The sequence below is a fragment of the Camelus bactrianus genome, chromosome 7 (assembly GCF_048773025.1).
Source record: "Camelus bactrianus isolate YW-2024 breed Bactrian camel chromosome 7, ASM4877302v1, whole genome shotgun sequence".
In the NCBI taxonomy this organism is placed as follows: Eukaryota; Metazoa; Chordata; class Mammalia; order Artiodactyla; family Camelidae; genus Camelus; species Camelus bactrianus.
Window position 1 is genome coordinate 8,303,635 of NC_133545.1, and position 22,132 is coordinate 8,325,766.

Below are 22,132 nucleotides of genomic sequence, written 5' to 3' on the forward strand. Positions count from 1 at the left end.
CTACCTTTCAAATATCAGTTCCTAAATCAATCATTTCCTTGATGTAAAATCAATGACCATCACCAGTCAAAAACTGGTAGGTTCTTGCTTTTTTTTCCTTTGTCAAGGTGACGTTGGCCTTTCAGTGCTGTATTTTTAATGTTCTCATTTTTGCTTTATGAGGTTTGTATTAGGGTTTTCTGTTGTCGTTTGTTTTGGGTTTTGTTTGCTTTACTAGGTCCATAAATTATGAAAAATTTTGTGCCCGGGCCCACGTCTTGATGGATTTGTATTAATTCTGACACAAATTTTTAAGTGATATTATCTCAAAATAAAGGTACTGACCACATGCTAATAGAATCTTGAACAGCTGCTTCGGCCATTTCAGAATTAGAGGGTCAAATATAAAGAACTACTGTAAATTAGAGGAAAAAAAACTCTGGAATTTATAGATTATTTCTTCACAGCTAATAGCACTAATTATTAGTAAATGTTTTAAAGTACAGGACTGCGGTTGAGGGAAGAATCTTCAGGGTTATGAATATATAGTTATGTAGTAGGAACTTCCATGTCCAGAATTGTGCTAAACTGCAGGGTATCTAAAGACATAAATTTCTAGATACATTTTAGTTTATCAATACAGTATCCTAAAATTTCTTGTCACAGAATGATTAAAAAATAACAATGATGTGTCTCTATCTTCTCCCTTTTTTTTTTAGATTTTATAATCAGATACCAAAAACCGTATCAGATTTATTTACTGTGCTTTGATATGTACCATGCCATGACACGGCTTGAACTATAACAGGATTTGGGAAAAAATAGTTTTTAAAAGCAAAATAATATCTTTTTTTAGTTAAGAATCTTATAGTTTAATATAAAAATCGTTTCTTTCTTAAAAATAACTCAGATTGACGAGTATATTCAATAAGTAGGCCACAGACAGGCCAGAAAATCAGAGGATCTGGTAATCTAAAATTTGTCTTCAACTAACAGTGTGAGTTACGTGAAACACAGGACCGCTGGGGGGCAATTTCCTAATGTGAGACGGGGGGGGGGGGGGGGACTGGTTAGAAACATATGACTTTTGAAGCTACTACCAAGATTCTACGAATTTGTGTCCTTTTGTGGTTTTTGTGGTTTGCTTTCGTTTTGGTGGTAAGAGCACCGAACTGAGCTCTTTTAATAAATTTTAAGTGCACGACACTTTATCAACCGCAGGCGGTGTGCAGTGCGTCAGACCGCTGCAAACTTCTGCAGGTGACGGGTGTGTTTAGTCCTCTGATTGTCCTCATGGTATCACTGGTTCATGCATATGCTCACACTCATCAAATTAGACACATTAAACATGTGCAGTTTATTCCACATCAATTCTACTTTGATAAATTTATTGAAAAAAGAGAGAGTCTATAAACTATTTGGCTTACTAAACAGATGTCGGAAGATTCAGCATTTACCGAAGGTCCAGAGGGAACTAAACGCAACCGATCTTTTGCCAAATCGGGCCGATTGAGTCTGGTGCTTCCGAGCCTTAAACACTGAAATTCCGACTGGACACAGAGCATTCAGCCCGGCCCAGACGCCGCCTTTCAGGCAAGGGACCAGTTCGGTTTGAAGGGGTAGTTACAGCTGAGCAGAAACAGGATGACTCAGGAGGGCGGAAGTCAACGGGAATCCAAGCTGAGGGAAGTGTCTGGTGACTCCCAATACGACCCCAGAGGCTCCTGTAGGTAAGGAGGCAGCTCAGGTGTACGACCTCGAAGGAGAGGCAGCTTTTGTGTCCCCCAAACCAGTTCCAACTATGATTTGTCCAGAACCAAGGGAAAGCTGAAGGCTTTTCTATTGCTATTGTCAGGCTAGCACCGCACTATCCTCGTGTGGCTTCTTTCCAGGTATTTATATGGTGATAATGTCCTCGGAAGAAAGAAGCATCATAGGGACCAAAGCTTCACGGGTCCTTTATGAAGCCGCTAATTCCCGACTTTGGAGCTGATGCATCCAAACGGCATAACAGGCTGAAGGAGGCTGATGCCTGCGGACGTGACAAGGGACTTCTATCGCGACTCTGTGATGTCTTTGGAAACTCTTAGACTGCGTGCCACTAAACGCCTCAGCAGCGTTTTCCTTAGACGTGTCACAAGCATGCAAGCTAGACGCAGGCACTTCTAAAGCACTGACCTACAATAACGACCCTGAGACTGAAATTCCTGTTGATTAAGAAATGAAACACGGCAGCAAGGACAGTGACAAGTTTCAGCCATAATAGCTGTGTCCCAACCCCGTCCTGGAGTTTCTTGTTCCAGGGGTGAATGAATAATTTAATCTTCATGAGCCATCAATTCTAGTCCTCCTGCAGAAAAACTGGCAATGGTCCCAGCTAATTTCACTTATGATGTGGATTTTTTTTTTGAGACCATGAGTATTCAGAAAGTGAAAAAGGGCAACCATCATCTCATTACGTGAGTGTGTTCCTGCTCTTTTTTTTTCCCCTTCCAGTAATACTTTATTGATTTATTAATCAGTAACAAATCAAAGAGTAAGGACATGCCATTTCCTCATTAATTAGTCACAGGAACAAGCAACGCTAACTAATCAGTCTAACTTCAACTATAAATAGTCTTTTTATTTCTCTCGAGAGAAGAGAGTGAAGTGTAGACAGTTTATTATGTTTTATAGTATTTTCTCACAGAATGAAAATTTATATATTGGGTACTTAACATAAGATTCACATTTTGAGAAGTGTATAATCAGGAAATGACTTTTTACGCAAACAGTTTTTATTAATAACTTGAAAGAGTTGCTCAGTCATCAGCTAGCAAAATTTGGGGGGTTATTACTGATTTTTTTTAGTACACCCACCTTCCTCTGTCCCCAAGTTAGTCTGTTAAAGTGACAAATAGTAATTATAGTAAGAGCAAATTTTAGGAAATAAAAAAAAAGCCTCTTATTTGCTTACTGAATTTTGAAACTTAACTGAATTTTCTTACATCAAAACAGATTTTTTTTTCTATCATTCACGTAACCATTCATTGGACATTCATCACTTACTTACTTGGCATCCACGATGTGCCAAGCACCATGCTGTTACTATGGTTACTATACCCCGTGGTACCATATACACATGTTCCTGCAATCACGATCCACCCTTAAATGAAGGATGCAAACATTAAACTAATAAACATAAATATAAATACACTATTATAAACTGAGGTAATTTTTAAGATGAACATAATCACGTCTATTTCTTGATTCTGAATAGTTTTGATGGTTTCATTTACCACTGTTTGTCCAAGGACTCTGATAAGTCAGTTGACAATTAAATTCAAATATTCATTCCAACTAATATACATCTTTTCTGGTTAACAAGCTCTTCTCCAACCTTTTTCCTTTCATATAGAAGAACAAATCATTCTTCCAGTTGTTTTTTTTCTACTGGTAAATCCTCATTTTATTTATCCTGAAGGAACTGTGTTTTTCTTCTCAGTCTGTACCCGATCAGGATGATCATATAACTGTTTGCTTTATCATCTACCCAAATTTAACTTTTATTAAAATAAATATCGTCCCAAATTCATGAAAATCACCACCTATTTATCAGTAGGACAAACTATTGTGAATTAGCTCCCAGCTAATGCAATACATATTTGGGTCTGTATTTTTATTTAAACTCATTTCTTCATGGTATCTCTATGGTAGAAAACAGTCTGGCAAGGAATGTACTGGGACATTGGGCTTTATTTTTGCTTAAAGTTTAAAAAATACTTTCTCATCTCCCAAGTTACATGTTCTCATGTTTTAAGTTCCATCTCAGATTTTTTTTAATATATAACACAAACCTTTATTCTAATCACTATTGTAAAATATCTCTTGATCTATTATTTTGAACAAAACAACCAAGATCAAGTTGTTTTATCTATCTATAAATATCTACCTATCTCATTTTATCTGTCTGTAACTGTGTATCTATCTCTTTATTTATAGTTTTTGGCTGATAACCATGATTCAAATAATACCTGTTACAGGAATGAATGAATGAATGAAAAACATGTTTTCCTATCATGTGTTAAACAACTCATTTTGTAAACTAAAAAAATTCTATTGTCTGACACATTGGCATGATTAATAAATGAAAGAACGGTGACAGAAGGAAGCCAGCTGAAACCGATGGAAACCTACCATGAACCAAAAATGTTACTGATATAAAGCTCTTTTAAACCCAGGACACGCTGAATGGGATGCGTTTTAATTCCCAGTTTGATATAGAAAAGCCAAGTCTCCAAGAGATTAAATAAGATTTTAGACAGGATTTAAATGAATGGCTTTTTCATCTCAGGCCCTAGTTTCTCCCTATTATACAACATGATACATTCCACACTACTAGTTGTAGGTTGGTGAAAAACTTTATACCCAATCACACACATAAACACATGGGGTCACATACAACAGACTGAGGAGTACAACTTGCTTAATGTCCTCCATTCAAAAGAGGCAGGAAGGTCGGATATTTTGAGAGTTACATTGCTAATGTGACTCGGTCAATTCACAAAGCAATCATATGGTCAGGTTTTAGGTGAATATTTAAGGCCAACTTTGTTCTCAGGCTCTTCACCTTGAGATCATTACCAGTGAATGCCTGGTGTTAGTTTAGAAGCTACATAATCTAGATGAATAAAAATCTATGCAAACATGGCATAAAGAAAGCAAAATCTAAATCTGTATTTTGGTTATAGATGGACTCGGTGATACTGGAAGAAATTAAAAGCTATATTTAAATAAAATTGATGCGGCCACAACATCCTGTTGGTGATCAATTTAAGCCTGGAAGTTTGATTGGTGAGGTCTAGCATTAAAGGAACACACGTATAGAGAATGAGTAATTCTATTTTTAAGAAGTTGTATAATTTAACGTTTTAATGGATTTCGTCACCTTCACCTTGCTGGACAAAATACTGTTGACAAGGAACACCTCTTTGAAGTACTGCTTATAAGAAGAGAAATGCTACATTATATTTCTGACACTTAAGGTCAAGTACTGAAGATGCATTGTATATTAATGTATCCAATATATCAGACGAGAAGTTAATGTCTACCCTCCCTTTTGGGTCTAGACTATTTCATAAACCTATTTTTACTTTCTTCAGCCTGATTAATAGTATCCTGAAACACTCTGTCCTGACAGCACAGAAAGACAGTTACAGGGGAATCATGCAGGAACTACTTCTCATTGTATCTGAAATGATACATTTCAGGAATGGAAAACAATTTCACAAACAGGTTTTATTAAACACAATAGAGCATGTTGTTTCTCTGTAGGAAATTACTCAAAGTTAGTGGTTAATTGTTGCAATTTCCACTGAAATGCAAATTCCACTCTCCCACTAAAACTTTGCCAGAATGGCCTTTCTCTAACAACATATGCCACTTTTAAGTTACGATGGACATTTATAACACAAATATATTTTCTATATATTTTTTTCTATCTGGGTCGATGATTTTAGTTTGTGATGTGTCCTTGAAAGATAGCGTTATTCACAGTGTTTCAAACATGCTAAAATAGAATTTAGCTACAACCAAACACAAATAAAATACTTAGAGTCCTTGCTCGGAGTAAATAAGTAAATAATAGGCCTGGAGGCTGATTTCCAGCTTTGCCACCCACTGCTTCTACAGCCCTCAGCAGATTACTTCAGCTGTTTGCTCCTTAGTGTCCACGTGTCTTAAAAGGAGGCAACTGTCATGCCTGTTTCTAGAATCGATGTAAGAACTAAAGATGACACAGAGAAAGAGACTTTATAAAAGCTAAATTCTTCAACAGATACTAATTGAGCTTTTCTTCCTTTCTCATTTCATTATCTCTTTTTTTTGCTTTTCTCGAAGTCAGCACTAACGGAGAGATGGTAAGCAACCCTTATTCTCTTTCGCTTTTACCTTCCAGTCATTGTTCTCAGCATAATAATTTTTAATAAACTTAGGGAAAGGACCACCAAATAAATATGTATGATTAAGATAATATACTTCGTAGCCTGGACCCATAAGACAAATTAGGCTGTTTTATGATCACAGATTATTTTATGAGTCAGTCTTCTGGATCCAAGATACGCATTACGTGTAATGAGATGTGCAAAATCATATAAAGATAAAATAGGAGGTTTGGGATACTTGTGTATCAAAAATTTACCTCCCAATTGCAAAATTTTAAAAATTCAATAAATCACTCAGGATCCTGACTTTGAATTAGAGAAGTTAATAAAGAAGACTTTACATAACTAGAATTGAAAGAGGGAACTCTCTACGATTCGTAAGTAACAGCAGGGGAACCTGTTACCGTTCCTACCACCCCTACGACATGACAGAACTATTACCAGAGGCCAGAGTGACACAGAGCTACGAGAAGAAGAATGCGGGACAAGACTGTGACCTTCAGTTCGGAGAAGAGTATGCCACCAACACACACAGCTTCAGGGAGGAAAGCTGGGGGAACAAATTGTTAACTTCAGGCTCCTCTCTCCCGCCAGGTTTTTAACAGGTGTGCCCATACATATAACACATAAAAAGGGACCCCATCTAAAAAGTCCATGTTCAATTTTCTGGGGCACCAAGCAGAACAGAGAAGGGTGGAGAGCCCACCAGAGAGGCTGCCCAGTAGATCGCCAGCCCAGGAGCGTTGATCTACACATAGATACATTTGTCTCAGGATAATCAGTCATTTTTGCATCGACGTGACTGTATATGACACTGGTCAGACACTACAACACTTCCCCTTTCTTTTCTTCTTCCTTTCTTTAAAGTAGACATCCCAAGTTAAACACTAAAAAGAAGCAAATGGTTTCTTCACCACTACTAGAGGATTTCCTTGCATAATGCAGCATTCAGTGGGCTTTGCTCGGCAGAAAGCATTCTATGGTTAACACCAGTTTATTTTTCGGAGCACCACACTAGAAAAATACTCCTGCTCATGCAGATGTCATGTGACACACCAGGCTTCCTTTAAATGGTGTCAGGATTCTCTACTTTCCCAATCTCATTTCCTGACTTCAAGACACACACCCACTCAGCCAAGTAAGAAAACTGTAATGGCTACACCGAGATCAGCCTCAACAGAAGAAAGAAAGTGAAGTGATGTGGATCGAGTTTCCTAGGGATGGTATCTACTGAGAAGACGTCCTTTCCAACCTTGATAAATCATGGAAGACCATGCAGCATGTATTCACTGGCCTTCCAAGAGTGATGTGATGCGTGTTCAAACAGAAGAGATTCAACTCCTGTGCTTTTACCGATTTGTAAGTTAGCAACGAAAAAGGTAAATAAAAAGAGCAATGGAAGTAAAGAGTGCAGTCAAGATACATAGCTTTTATTTTAAAGAATAATTACTAAGTCACCACACAAACTAAATATATTCTGCCACTGGTATTTCAACTTTAGAAATTACTGGATATAGAACAGGATTGATATGGGTCAGAACAAAATAAATAATGAAAAGGAGGATTTGACCCACAACTCAAACAGAGACGTCATTCTCTGCGTTCTAGCTAAACGCAAAGGTAAACTGATTATGTTACATAAATATTACCTATAATTCTTGTAAATACATTCTCAAGACATAAGTGGGCATCTTGAATACACGCACTGAATTTTTAGCATATTGCCCAGAATAGTTCCAATTCTCCCTATTAGACAAAAGTGAACCTAAACCCGTTAGATTCTCTATTAGTGGGTTCTGAATAGAAGCCTGTTTTTTCCAGTTTTATCTTCCTATGTGGGTGGCCCCATGGAGAATCATTACTGCTGAGTTCTCCTGGGCCATGTGGAAAACAGAACTGCCCTCTATGACTCCCTTATACAAACCTAACCTTAACAAACAGAAAAGATATTATTTAACTATATTTCCACTAGCCTTAATTGTTAAAAATAAAAGACTTAGCAACGTTCTCCTAGGGCAGGCTACCCAGATAATAGAAATAAAAGCAAAAATAATCAAACGGGGCCTGATTAAACTTATTAGCTTTTGCACAGCAAAGGCAACCATAAGCAGAACAAAAAGACAACTGATGGAATGGGAGAAAATATTTGCAAGTGATGCAACTGACAAAGGTTTGATTTCCAGAACATATACACAGCTCATACAACTTAATAACAAAAAACAAACAACCCAATCCAACAATGGGCAGAAGACCCAAACAAGCAGTTCTCCAATGAACACATATACATGACCAATAGGCACATGAAAAAATGTTCAATATCGCTAATTATCAGAGAAATGCAAATAAAAGCTACAATGAGGTATCACCTCACACCATCATTCAAAAGTCCACAAATGACAAACGCTGGAGAGGGTGTGGAGAAAGGGGACCCTCCTACACTGTTGCTGGGAATGTAGTTTGGTGCAGCCGTTGTGGAAAACAATATGGGGATTCCATAAAACTAAAAATAGACTTACCCTATGATCCAGCAATCCCACCCCAGGCATATATCTGAAGGGAACTCTCATTTGAAAAGACACATGCACCCCAATGTTCACAGCAGTAATATTTACAATAGCCACGACATGGAAACAATCTAAATGTCCATCAACAAATGACTGGATAAAGAAGTCATGGTGTATTTATACAATGGAATACTACTCAGCCATAAAAAAGAATAAAATAATGCCATTTGCAGCAACATGGATGGACCTGGAGCTCATCATTCTAAGTGAAGTAAGTCAGAAAGAGAAAGAAAAATACCATATGATTCCACTCAACTACTATATATACAAAAATAGATAAATGATAAGTTTCTACTGTATAGCACAGGGAACTATATTCAATATCTTATAGTAACCTACAATGAAAAAGAATATGAAAATGAATGTGTGTATGTATAGGTATAGGACATTATGCTGTACACCAGAAACTGACACACTGTAACTGAGTGAACTTCAATAAAAAATAAAAAATAAAAAAAAAGTGTCTGAAAGATGCAAATTACTGTGCTAAACATATCATCATTATTGTATATGTGCTTCGATGGATATAGTCATATGTCAAATTTCATATGTAATTTACTCTGTATGGAGAAAAGTGTATGATCTGAAATGTAGGAATTTAATTTTTTCCTAAGAAATCAATTCTTCTTCATTACTGTATACTTTACTTTTAGTATCTGAATTTTTTTCTGAATGATTTTAATTTCAAAATTGCTATCATAAAACATTAAAGGTTCTTGAAATGGAAAAAGCAGAAATAGGGTGCAAGTAATTGTCTCCATTTTCGTAAAACACTGTCATACTTAAACATATTTTAAAATTTAAAGTATTTAAAATCCACAGAGTTTAGTTTCAAACATCCTAAAGTTTCTAGAATAGTCTTTCACTCAGAGTACCTACATATGTTTATCTGAAGTGGTTCTGCTCAGCAAGTTAATAAATTGCACGGTCACCAGGGAATACCATTAATTATGAAGAGACTGATGGGGGGTTCATTTACTTGGTTTCTTTCAGAACCACTTGACTTGTACTAGTCAATTAAACAATAATAAATGTGATCGTAGGGAGAAATGTATGCTGTCAGGGAACAATACTAAATATGTCCCTGGAATAGAGTGGGGTTTTAGATGTCTTCATATTTATACAGAAAATCAGAGAAAGAGAATTACAAACACTTGTCTATGTGACGTATATCTCCAATCATACTGTTTCTCTAGTTTCCCGTTAAGGACAACACTGTGAAGACAAGTAACTGCCAATGCATCAGTATATTCATTTGTTTTGTGTTTTGGAGAGTCCACTCGGGTAGTAGATTTTATGCATTTTGTATTATGTTCATATGTCTTAGTTCAATTTGAAAATACGGCATCGTGCACACTGGCCACGTCACGACATGGTGAAAACTCCAATACCAAGATATTAAAGACAGGCTGCTGATATTAAAGACAGGGTGGGGCAGAGTTCGTGTTGTACAATAATCAGTTGTAAAAGGAATGAAATTACACAACTGTGAGCTATTTTAATGTAAAGTACAAACACGGCTGATATATCTAAAATATTGTAACTATATAGTTGAAATATCTAAAAGTTTCTACATGATCTTTCTACATGATATTAGGTGCTGGCACCAAAGGCTGGGTGTGCAAGAGACCGCATGCAAAGAGAGACCTGTCAATTTGTTAGCTTTGGGGCTTCGGGCAAATCACGTAACCCTCTGACACTTATTTCCAACACAAGGTATGCATGCGATTATTTACATTGGAACAGATATAACGTATAACTATCTTCTTTTTTTTTTTTTAATGGAGGTACTGGGGATTGACCCCAGGACCTCGTGCATGCTAAGCATGTGCTCCACCACTGAGCTACACCCACCTCCCAAAATACTGTATATCTAGTCATAGATACAACATATGCAGAGCACGCATACCAGTGCATAATGCAAGGCTAGCTATTATAAACAGGCATCATAATCTTTACTCCCCTTGTACCTTTAAGAACAATTTTAGCACTAGGAGTCAGTAGAAGCAGAGATCACTTTTGTCCAATTGAGACAAGATTAACAGACCTACTAACTGACTAGTAAATTCATCTTTAATTTTCTATTTAGAGTTTATCATGTATTTTCTTTAAGGTATTATCTGACCTGTGAATCCTAGAAGAGATCATCTCACAGCTCTCTGGGAGACTTACAATACACATTGCATAAAACAAGGTTTTACAGGAATACTTCCCCATTGATACATTTTATTTAGCTTAAAGGATATCCTTCAATTGATGGTAAGTCAACATGAATACATTTCAAACCAATGCTGTGATGCTCCAAATAATTTATTAAATAATCTTAGTTCCATATGCTAAGTAATTGTACAGTATACAAGTTTTGCATTAAAAAGAATCTCCAAAAAAAACCCCACTATTTAGTTTAAGAAGTTGTAGCTTTCTTTTTTAAATACATTTGAAAACGTGTCTGGTGAAAAAAGTTCTCTTCTATAAACCACATACACTTATAGCCACATAGTATGTCAGGAAACAGAATTTTCAACATAGCTGAGAGCTTTATCCTTTTGTCATACCACGACATACTCTATGCATAAAGTAGGAAAAAAATTAGAAAGGAAAAGATAAACTGATTCAAAACTCCAGGCACAACCACTGTCAATATTTTGATACACTGATTTCTAATCTTAAAATGTACATTTTCCATAATCACAGTTCATTCTTACCATGAAATTGTATATGATAATATTAAACACTACTGAAGGCTCTCACTGTATATTATTATAAACACTTTATGGATGTGATTTTAATAGCCACATAACATCACGCTAGTGCCATGACATCTGGAAGACTACCCATAATTTGCACAGCCATTCCCCACTGTTAAATATTTTGGCTATTTTAAATATCCATATATTATAAAGAAGCAACAGTAAACCTTCAGGGGGGTGGCGGGGGGGCATAGGTTTCCTTATATCCTGGTGTTTTCTTAGGCTTGATTGTCAGGAATGGAATTACTGGGTTCAAGTTGAGATTTTCTGCAGCTCTTGATACACCAGCATTGAGTTTTTAACGTTAAAATTAGAGTTAGATGAATATGATCTTTTCTGCAACTAACTCTGAGCAACTCACTCAAGGAGACATCTAGTTTCATCCTTGAAAGAAAACGCCATTCCCAATAAAATTTAGCCATTAGTAAAAAAAAATTAAAATCCTTTGGCTGAAATTAGACCATAAGAGTTATGCAGGGGGCTAGAAAAGACTGTTCTCACACTTTCAGTGGTGACTTTTCATGTAAACGTTATTCTCCGTGGCAGCACAGAAGGATGGCATGGTAAAGCGAAGGCCACACACCATCTCCAGTAGCAACTCTACAGACCACCACAAGAGAAGGGTCTAAGGGAAGACAATGGTTTTCATACGTAAACAAGACACCCATCCATCCGTCACCACCAGGACTGTCATTCCCAAGCCCCTACTATACAGACAGCCAGGAAGCCACGAGTCAGCTTTATTCTCTCGTCTCTGGGTCTCTCTGCTCAACCACCAACCTCACTTCAGCTGCTCTGAAGAGAACAGTCAGAGAGTGTGACTTGTACTGCGTACTTCTCAACCTTGGGATTTTATAAAGATGGCAAAGTGATTTGTGACCAAAAACAAATTTAAGGGATAGAATGGTACACATTTTACAAAGCATTCACTGAAGTAAAAGTTATTAAAAAATTCCAAACGCAATTTAGTGGCAGTCAGATGTCAGATGTCAGATGTCAGTTTTCCCTTAATAAATATCTGATTCACACACACTCACACACACACACACAACTGGTGTGAATTAAAACCTCCTACCTTCCTGTTTCATTCGGAATTTTTCTTCTTCCAGCATCTACAGATCCTCTTCTTTCATGTTATTGTTTTCCAACTGTAGTATATTCTGGAAAACCCAAGAGGCTGTAAACATGTGGCAGGGAGGCTCAATCATTGCACTAATACATCTCAAAAATCCTAGCAGAGCAACCAGCATTTATTAAGTAGGTGCCAATAAATGTTAACCAAATGATTGGGTTACTTCGATGTAACAGTCATTCTTTATATTAGGGATCTTTAAACTATTCTCAGGTTTTTCTGACATGTCCCATGTAAAGACTCAAAACTCCCATTGGGTGTGGTCCTTGCTGGTTACTTTCCATGATGCCATACTCCTCCGCCAGAAAGCTCAGAACGGCACTGACTGTGCTTTCCCTCTTACCCTGAAACAGTTTTCTAACATTTATTTTATTTCACACAACATGCTCTGTGCATTTGTGCTTTCTGTCTCACTGATGTAACGAGAAGATTTATATTTTCCTCTCTAAGCAGTGAACATCTTAGCTGGGATATAACTAAACAATGGAAAACCCCGTTTTGCAGAAATACGGATTTGATGATGATCTCGCTGAGCAAAACCATGAAACATCTCTTTTGGTTTTGGCCATTCGGTGTCCGTTCTTAATGTAATATTTTTTAACCCAAATTGTTCAGGCCACGGAAAGACTCTTAGTTACTCCTTTTTCAGTATGCAGCTCCTCTTTGAGCTCCATTCAGAGGCCATACTCATTACTACTTGGTAGAGTGACTGAGTCTTTGCTTCTCCAGAAGCAAAAGTACTAGAAGAGGGAATGCATATATATATATATATATATATATATATATATATATATATATATGTGTGTGTGTGTGTGTGTGTGTGTGTGTGTGTGTGTGTGTATATATATATGTGCACATTTTAGGTAATGATAGCTGTAGTCTTGAAAAAAGAACAGAGCCATCACTGTGGATATTTTGGAAGGGTTCCATTTCTTGGTAATACCAAAAGTCAGAACTCGTTTTCAGATTCCACCAGCTGGGATTTTTGAGGAATAAACCTAAACTTTTTTGATTATTTTAGCTGCTCATGGGGCAGTGGGAAGGGGTTGGGGGGATGTGGTGAAATCGGCTTTTTTTTCCAAACATAGGAACAGAAAAATATTGAAAGTTCCACTCACAATCCTTTAGGGGAAAAATAAAGTGAGAAGTTGTGTATAATTGAGGTTACAATGTTTTCGCCTCTCCATCACTTTTGTCCTTCCCCTCCTTCTCTCTCTAATTCCCTAATGGTCTATAGCATTGAGGTGGGCACCCCTCCTTACCAAAGGAGGTAAAGTGTTTCCAATTAGAAAATGTATTCTTAGGGCAACAGTAAATTATTAGAGCTAAAACACTTGTACACACACACAAAAGAAAGGATAAAACAGGATCTTTTTCCTTCCAGTTTTGGACAATGATACAATTATAGCCCTAATTATTTAATTAATGTGGTCATTGATCTGATGTTTCTGTTTGGGGATGTTGTAGCAGTTCCTCCCAGCTGTGGTCTCTCCCTCTCCTCCTATCGCCTCCTCTCTCCATTTGTTCTCCTGTCCTGCCCTGGTGGGTTCACTTCTAATCTCTGCTCTTCCGTCTCACCCCTGCTGCCCGTGCATGTGACTCGACCCATGCATCTGTCCCCCAGCTCTCAGACTTCTCTAAGGTGAGACAGCGCCTTGGTCAATGCATTATCTTGGGTGATCCATTCTTATCTAGAATTTCTCCACCACAATTCAAGGCATAATCTTTCAAGGCATAATCAAATTGCCCCATTTACAGGAGTCCATCTCTGATAAGTTATGTGTCCCCATCCAGTGGCAAGGAAGAGACAATTTCTAGAGATGTTTTAAAGGAAGAATTAAAAGACATACCTGCTAATTAGATAGATAATAAAGAGAACTTAGAGTCACAATCTTCGTTATTCGGAGAATGAGTTACTGGAAATAAAGTTGCCTTTGGCAGGAATCAATAACCATGGATGTAGAAGAGACAATGTATTTGGTTGAACAAATGAACAAGGGTAGAGACTGGAGAGACTACATGTTGATGTCATAAGATAGTTTTTGAAGGAACAGATGTGATTCTGAAACTTAACTATGTACTACTGAAAAAAAAAAGCCAAGGAACAGATGAAATTATTGTCACTGAACAAGCTCCTTACTGATACACTACCATAGAATTCACACACAGGACCTGAAAATAGTCCAGATTAGTGTGATAAATGCAGAATTCAGTTGCATTCCAAAACAAAAAATGTTCTGTGCCAGGCTCATTTTCCTTCTCACTGGCTCTGATAAAGATTCACTCCTAGAGCATCAGATACAGGGATATAAATTTGGGATATGGTGAATTTTTCCCTCCCCAGCATCAAGACAGGTTAAGCAGAGATCTCACACATTTAGTACAAAATTTAAAGTAGAAAGCCTACGAGAATGCATTAGTGTACTTGGTTGAACTTAGACAAAAGGGAGGTAGTGTGAGTCAGGAACATAAATTTAAGTATGTTAAAACTAGTAAGACTGCCACTCTACTGGCAACACCCAATTAAACAAACGAGCAGCATGAATCCTGGGGGATGCATAGAGCTTAGAATACTTCTATTATTTTGGGACTCAGGGTTTCCTTTTTTTGTATAGAGATTAAGTTGTTCACTTTTAAATTATTCAGTTGTTCAAGTCGTCTCTCTGTTCATTCGTCACTACTCTTTTTAAACATCACCATTTTCTGAATCTTCCATTTAAAACTGACATTTTATGGAAGACTGCCCTCAGAGATTTCATTGCTTTCCACATTGTACCTAAGTGGGGGGGGTATTTCCAAATTACAAGCAAGAGTGTTGGGACACTGCAAAAGCTCAAAAACCCACTTTTAGTGAGAGGCATATTTTTAAAGCTTGAAGAAAGGCTTGGTTCGTTATGCAAACCTAATTCTAGGGAAAGGAATGAAGTCAACATAATGTCAGACGAGATGAGTCACTTTTCCTCCAAGAACACAAAGCAGATGGATATTTTGGAGAACAAGTCAAGGATTAAATATTGTGTTAATATTACACTTAAATTTTAAGCCTAATATAACCAGAAACAAATTAGTGAGGCTGTAATTAAACCTGTGAGCTTTGAGTACGTTTTAAAACAGAATCATAAAACAAAAATCCACAGATACTTTTAAAGCTAAGGCTCCCAGTCTACACCTTGAATTTAAATTCCAATTACGTTGTCACAACTGAATTTTAAAAAAAGTTCAGCAATTATATGCCTGATTTCTACGGTCAGTTTAACTACTTATCAAAATTTCATCAAATTCATTTGATGAAACAACTTAGCAACTTTTAAATTAGTGTAAACAGAAATAGGGTAGTGAGGTAGTAATCCTACACAAATTTCTTTGGTTTCTCTTTTGTGATATTATTTGCTACAAGGAATGAAACTTTGGATTTAAGTATAAGTCTTATTTTCTGATTTTTATACCATTCTGGGTTTTACACTATTTTGAAAGTACCTAGTTTGTTCTGAGCTACGCTAAGGAGGAAGAAAGTATAAAGTCTCATTAGCCTATAACCTTTTGGGTCTTTCCTTCTAGCTCCAGGGGAGAATTTTTCCTTAGCTGAACAGAGCAGACCACCTTCAAACAAGACTCTTGAAGAAATGAAGGGAATTTACTGGTTTAAAAAAAAAAATCGTACAATAATCCTATTCAGCATCTTGGAAATAATGCCCAGGAGTTCTGACATTAATAAGAAGGTGGAAGTAAGCTACTGACAGAGGAAATAGAAGGAAGTCTTTTAGAACATTAGGTGTGGACAAAAGAAAGAAATTTAGAAATTTCCAGTAATACTGCAACAACGCACAGAAAAATCTGAACACTCAGAGTCTGTTTTTCTGTAACAGAAAAGAACAAATCTGACTCCGTATTAGATCTGCTCCTTGGGCTTTAGCCCCGTGCTGTTTTCCGGGCTGGTTCTGCACCTTTTGTAAAAGAATGTTGCCTAGAGCCTGAAATAAACAGGACAGCCCGTTCTCAAGGCTCTGACCTTTAACGGTATTAACATTTTCCCATTCATATAAAAAGCTGCAGAATAGAAAACAACATTTGTTTTGCTGGAGGTTTACAGGGACACCATGACCTGACCTACGTGGACGGCTGCAAGAACAAAGGATTCCGACACCAAGAAGCTCGCAACAAGCAACCACACCCCCTCGCCTTTTTAATATAAAAGGAGCCTGAATTCTGACTTGGGGAGGATGGTTCTGCAGGAGATTAGTCTGCCATCTTCTCAGTCTGCCAGCTCTCCGAATAAAGTTGTTATTCCTTGCATCCCCACCTCGTCTCCCCATTTATTGGCCTGTCGTGCAGCGAGCAGAACGAGTTTGGACGCGGTAACATTTCTATGTATATATTTTGACGTGAATATGTACTTTTATATTTAACATTAATTAAAAGAAATTTCTTGCTAATGATACATGGTATCGGGACAGCTGAGCTGTTTGTAATGTCCTAATCATGCCATGTACAGTCTTTTCTTCTACTGGTCCCTCCCGAAGCAGCCTTTCTCCGCTGCTCTGTAACTGCCTACAGTGTCGTTTTCTCTGCAGGAGGAAATTTACCTTAAGTAAGTCCTAAAAAGAGTCTTTGGGGACCTTCTACGCTATAAGTGATCCGGTCACTCAGAATCCCCCTGTGATGCGTGATGTTCGTTTGCTTTCCACCTGTCATGTGCCAACTAGAAACTGTCACTTGCCATCTGCCTCTACAGGGACTGAATCACGAGCCGCGGCAGCCGCTGACCTTCAGCCCACCCTGCGAGGAGTTCAGGGCAGAGATCAGGAACGAGGCGCTCCGCGCTCCGGGAACATCTAGCGGAACAGGCCTTCAGATGGGTATTTTCAGGAAAAGATTTTATGAGCCCAAATTCTTGCATCTCCTCATATCTAGAAAAGCACTAAAACCATTAACGGTGACATCTGCTCTTTGTGACCAGCAGTGACATTGCACCAAAAAGTGTGCTTGACTGCACGTGTGCCCCTTCACTAGAATCATGTGTAATACTGACCTCTCCCCCCTACTTCTTAGAAGCCGTAACTCAGAGCTACCTGAGATGCTGTTTCTCGGGCTAGAGTCCTCATTTTGCCCCCAAAAAATCTCAGACTCACAACTCTCATATTGTGCTTTTTTTTTTCATCCGACACATTGTAGTTGTTAGTCTATACAGGCCAGAGGTTGTGTTTGTTGTTTTGACAAACACAGACTAATACCTTGGAGTCTTTTACTATTTCATTTTGCTTCAGAAATGGTCATACCAGGAAAACGTTATTTCTGAGTGTTCATTTTAATTTGACCACAAGTGTGGGTGGTTCTCTGTCAAATAACGTTTAAAGTTAAGCACCTTTAGCTAACACACTGCCTTAAGCATTGTGCATTCCAACGTAGTGCCATGCAATCTTTCTATAGTCATATGCAAACTCGACCGTCTTCCAATGTTCTAGAGGCTGGGAAAGCAGAAGCCAACTTCACAAAAACATAAAGATCCAGAGAACACACGTGGTAAATTAATTCTAGTCTAGAGTAGCTGGTGGCCAAGGGCTGATGAATCTCTTGGGATTCACATAATTATCAAGCTTTTGCTATCTTTTGGGAAACATGCAATAATAGGTTTTTGAAAACTGGAAAATAGAATCTTTTTTCTTGAATTGAAGAAACAAAGCCCCAATTTTGATTTCTAAAAGTAAATCCACATTTTTATATAAAATTGAACTTAAAGATCTGTTTCCAGGCTTGGAGTTTATGTATGAAATGTCTTGTATAAAGAGAAACACTGTGGTGAGGATAAATCCTTTTCAAGCAGTGGGATAAGTCAGGGGAAGGTCACAGGCAAAAAGCCAGGGTTCCTGGATGACGCACCTGGACGGCATGAATCACCTTGGGAACGCCGGGTGCCCTGGTATTTTCCAGCCGGCAGGTCACTGCCTGGCTGGGCTGATTTGGTCTTGAACCCTAACACCATATTGTCTTTAGTTCAGTGAGTCCTGCGCCCTGTGAAATTTTAATTCCAACCAAGCATACCAAAAACAGTAACTAAAAGTCTTTTCAAAACGTCTAAATCAGTAATTTAGTTATCTCTTTTGAATCGCATTGGCAGTAAAAAAGAGAACCTGCAAACAGAGGCAGTGGGTTAATTGAAAGTTATAAAGAAGCCATTGAGTGAAAAGTATTAAGAAGGAATGAAGGCAATTTCAGACGGTGTCAGTCACTAGTTAGTATGCCCTCTGTGTTAGCTCAAAACGGGGGCAGCTTTCTCTCTTCCCATTTTCTTGTTGAGTGTTTGAATGTGCAGTATTCTCTGCATTATTTAGTGTCTGGTTTTTCTAGGTTTGTTGCCACATAAACTATACCTGATTTAATGTTTTAGTGCAAACTTTCTTTGCAAACGAAAAATCAAGCCACCTTAAAAAGGCATCCTTTGTTTCTACAATCAGCTGCATACGTAAACACGGCAGCCAGCAAAGAAAGTTTCCTCTCCCCAGGGCTCAAAACATTTGGAAAGCTTGAAGCATCTGATCTGTTTTAGAGAAAAAAGGATAAAATGAGAATGCTCAGAGAATTCCTTTTGCTACACTCCTCACTGAAGAATAACTGTCTACATTGTTTTTAAAGCAACAAAGTGGGGTTCAGAAACAAACATTCACAGATTCGTATCTAAATTTTTCAATGTCTGTGAAATATAATCTTTCAAACGGAAACCCCCGGTTGGGGAAGTGGCTGGCAGCAGATTCGGGACTAGAACTGAGGTCTTCCTGAACCTGGGTTTTGTTCTTGTTTTACGATGTTTCGCTGCCTTTTATAGAAACCATTGACTTGGAAGAGGCACATTTTGTGACGTCTGCAAGGCTATTTTAGCACTGTGAAAGAACAAGGTATTATCAACTTCCCATGAAAATACTTTTAGGATCACAGATGTAATTGTTATGACGTCCACGTAGGTAAAGCTCATTCGTCTATCAAAGATTGGTCTAAATTTCAAAATTTTCTAGTTTAGGACAAGAACTCAGAGTTTCTGATTTAGCAAACAGTGCATTGTGAAAAGAGGGTAGAGACCAGCTTTGGGCAGGCTGAAAGTTTCACATTACATTGTTTTATACATCCTTTTGAACCCTGGATTCAGGAGCTAAATCTATGCTTGAAATGTAACAAATAAAAAGCCTGCTGACCAAAAAGAATGGGATGTATATACACACAACTCGCACAGAATGAACTTGATTAAATTTCCAGAGCAGTTAAGTGATAGCTTCATGTGATTAGAGCCCCTCAAATTTTGTTGTACTTTGTCATTTATTGTGTGTGTGTGTGTGTGTGTGTATTTATTTATTTATTTATTTATTTATTTAGTTTCTATCCTGTAATATTTTACACTTGACATTCACTTCTTTGACCACTACATTTTAGAAAATGCTTTTTAAAGACCCATATATGACATTTTCCGTGTTCTTAATGAAGTGGAATGTCTGTTCAGAAAGAGAGAAAAGAGGTAAGCCTATTTTCACTGCTAAAAAAGAGGTCTTTGAAAGTGTCACATCTGATGCTGATGCTGAGAACAGCAGGATTTTGTCACTTCTGAGTCACGTTTGATACGTTTCTTGAGCTATTAAGCCTAGTGTTTAAAATGCTGCTTTTTTTTTTGTTGTGACTTATAAAAAGGCTTTGGTATGCTTTCTATGTTGTTTCTTTATCAAATATGAATTGATAAGTTATGTTTGTAGGGGGGCGCAGATAAAACCAGTAAGTCTCATTTTGAAGGCACAACATCACTTTCTCTTGCTGAAGGATTTTGGTACCATTGGGATATTGAGTGTTTTAACGAAGAGCTGGGGCGGTGTTAAAAAAAAAAAAAAAAGTGCCCACTGGACAGCTTCCTAACGTGGTGGAGTCATGTTACTGATACAATCAGAACAGACACCGAAAAACAGGCTCCACCAAAGTAGAAGGGCTGTGTTCATCCTTTCCTTCATCTCAACAGTCTTCCCAGGATGAGAAGGTACAGTTTGACAGTGGTGGTATTCGTTCTTGCATTGAGGATTGAGGTCCAGACTCAGTCAGGAGCGCAGCTACACAATGCTGCCTGTCCTACCAGCTTGTAGGATGGTGAGAGCCATGCCCTTCCTGCCCGGGTAAAAGGCAGCAGAGATTGGGTCATCAGTCCCCTAAGTAAGGTTGGCATCACTCTCCTGAGTTCTCACCAAGGGTCAGTAAGGAAATCGCTCCCTTGAAGTCTATCTCTGTTATTCCCCTGCGCTATAAGTCAGAGCGCCGTCTTTAGTGTCTGTGAACATATGCTCTTGGAAGATTAGCCACAAAATCGCAAACTTATGTGAGGAAATTACTGCTCCATTAGAATAATTTATGGGATCATGTGCAGAAGAGCCATTAGATATGGTAACCGTGGTGATTGGACAGTATTTCATATTGTTAAAAGCGTGTTGTACATGATAAACCCTCAACAGAAACAGCTGTAAATTACTTTCAGTTGAAGTGTGATAAGGCTTCAAATGATTACATTCTACGAGCACAAGTGTTCAAAAATTGCATCTGAATGTTAAAATCCAAATGATCTGCCCTGAACTGCAAGGGCCCTCACTCAGTCACACCTGCGAAGTGTCACCTCCATGGCTCTATCTTTTCTCTCTTGATTTGCTTCCTGGCTAACAGATCAATCCTGACAGTCCCCTGTTTGACAGTTTCTAAATATATAAACACCCATTTATTTGCTTCTTGCACGTGCAAAAACTTTGTGGCACATTTTGCCTTTCTCTATATCACTCTATTAGCCTTAAACTATCTTCGACTTTACACTAAATAAGATGCAACTGGTGGCAAGAATTTTAGATGAAGGTGTTACGCTGCAAGTTACAATTCCCAGCCTTGCCTTAATTAGTTGTGTGGCTCTGGGAAAGTTCTCTTCTTGGGGCTAAAATATTATGAATAAACATGATTACCAGGGCATCATCATCATCACTGAGCATGTGCTGTGTGGCCAACTTAATCCTCATGCTTATTTTATGAGGTAAGTACTCCGATTCTTCTTTTACTGATTAAATGAGTGTGGGTCAAAGAAGGAAGTCCAAATTCCATTGCCTGAGGGGATTAGCAGACCTGAAATTCATGTATTTCCCCCTCTCATTTTCATTCTATGATCACAAATAGATTTAATATCAATCTACATTTCCAAGTATCGTGATTAAAAGTACTTTTTGCAGTAAAGAAATTCATAATTACTATGACAGATCATTACCAGCAAAAAGGTTAATGAATTTATCAAAACCAGAGGACTTCAAACATCCATGCTAAGGCCCCCACCTCCAGAGATCCTGATTTAATTTGTACCTGGTGGTTCTTCTGTGCAGCCATAGTTGAAAACCACTGATCTGACACAGTTGTGACATTACTCATACGGCCTAGAAATAACCCATTGAGATGTCACATTGATATCCACCAGATGTTAGCTCAGTAACTCAACAGTCTGGTGTGCTGTGGTCTGCTCATATGATGTAAGATGCAAAATAAATCAGCTTTTATCATGCAGTTGGCTGTGGGTATGCTGACTGCACAATTTCCCAGCTATTTTACTTTCCATGCTGGTAATAATTTTATATCACTTACAACAGCGAATCACCAGGAATGACTTATTATTTTGACATAATAGGCTAGAATCAAATGAGTCCAAGTGACATCAGTCCTTAACACATCTAAGCAATCGGCTGTATGACACAGAAAGAAACTGGAAAAGGTGGGGAAAACTTGGCAAAGTCCCTATTT

At 37.9% G+C, this 22,132-nt stretch overlaps 1 protein-coding gene across 1 annotated transcript in view; it reads right to left on the bottom strand.

The window, feature by feature from the left end:
* Positions 1 to 22,132, bottom strand: part of CNTNAP2 (contactin associated protein 2) — a 1,833,533-nt gene that overhangs the window by 1,750,389 nt on the left and 61,012 nt on the right. The gene's annotated exons all lie outside the window — the stretch shown is intronic.